We start from the raw sequence: 1,775 nt of genomic DNA, 5'->3' as shown, positions 1-1,775 counted from the left end.
TTACGGTAGGGTTTAACATTTGAAACAAAACAAAACTAAAATCAGTGTAGGGGAGATGAAATAAACAAAAAAATAAACAAAAACTGAAAAAGAATAAAGCGGTAGGAAAACGGCAAAAACTAGCACAAATATAGTAGAGTAAGTTAAAAAATCTTGATTAAAACCAATCTATAATATTTGCTTCTCATGAAGCGTACAAAGATGCACCACACAAAAACTGATAAAAGGCCCAGCTATCAGGAAAATAACTTTAGTAAAATGGTACGCATACACAATGGTAAAATATACAAACATCTTAATGATAAAAAAGACCTAAAAGGGTAAGTTTTCAACCCCCTTTTAAACTTGTCGGATGAAGGAGCAGCTAGCTCGGAGCTGTGATGGCAAGGCATCTTGCATTATACAACCTCACTTCAAATAGAACTATATATAGAGAGAATTGGCATATCACAGTGGTCTTCTGTACACTGGGGCGAGGCATTCTGGGCAAGAAATAAAATAGGGGCTCCTAATGTCATTACATGTAAACAATAGCCTTGGCACTGTTTTAGCAGAGGTTAAAGAGATACATTCTATCAATGCAGGATTTGTGAAAACTTGACGTCGACTTTCCTGCGTCTCCTAAAGCATGAAGAAATGCAGGTACAACCCCCCCCCCCTTAAAATACGAAATAACCACTTCATATCATATGTAATGTTGTAGTACCTGTATAATAGATTAAATTTACCAGCTACAATGTACTATTGACAACTAAACACATAAACATGTGTACACACGATTGGGAATTCCATCCTCGATAGCGATGTTCGGTAGTGTGCCGTATTGTATCGGAAGAACATCCGAGGTCTAGCAGATAGACTAAACTTTACCCTGAACAGCTTAATATATGTTAACTTTAAAATTTGTCACTCAAATCGAAATACCGTGGACGATGATTTCAAAATGTTTGCCCTGTATTCGCCATGTTTGTGCAGCCCAGAGACATGCGGCTATTGGAATTGAGAGTGTTCTTCAACGGTACCGGTAACGGCATCATACAATTTAATAGACACGTGACTCTAGGCTGGGTTCAGTGTGTTGCCAAACACTATCGTATAAGTATATATTAGACAAGTAGTGACTTTGGGTTATACATGTACATCGACTCAGCTTGTCACCCAACGAAAGCACATATGAAGAGTACCCCGCATCGAATCTTAGGAGTGAACACACCGACAAATGAACACCATAAACTTGGAAAGACTACCACAAGGGAGTCGTCATTATTTACAGTTAGGGGGGGGGGGTCGGAGTCGGAGGAATTGGTTGATAAGAAGTGGAAATTCAACTGCCCCCCCCCCCATCCCGCAGGGAAAAAATCAATACCCCCCCCACCTGACTTTAGAAATTGGGATGACCCCCCCCCCCCGTTTCCATTATATACATGAAGTGGTGGGTATTAAAGAGAGGAAATGTTATTATTTATATTGCTACAATTATATTATTAATGATTATTGGGGTACTTAGGAAACAACTTAATTTCAGTAAGAATACTTACTAAGAGCATTCCGCCATGAGCCAGCTCTTCTACCCCCCCCCCCCCCTTGTCACAACAACTGATTCAGTCTGACTGACACAGTCACTTTCCTCACTCTCACTGTCAAGGTCTCTCATTACAACATCATCTTCATCACTGTCATCTGGCCCACTTTCAACACAATATTTTGTTTTTGAAAGCTTTGCATTGTCAACAACTGTACCAATCATAATGATAACTAGATATGGATATTACCAA

This window comes from Glandiceps talaboti, chromosome 3 (genome assembly GCF_964340395.1).
Source record: "Glandiceps talaboti chromosome 3, keGlaTala1.1, whole genome shotgun sequence".
Classification (NCBI taxonomy): Eukaryota; Metazoa; Hemichordata; class Enteropneusta; family Spengelidae; genus Glandiceps; species Glandiceps talaboti.
This window is presented reverse-complemented; position numbering follows the sequence as displayed.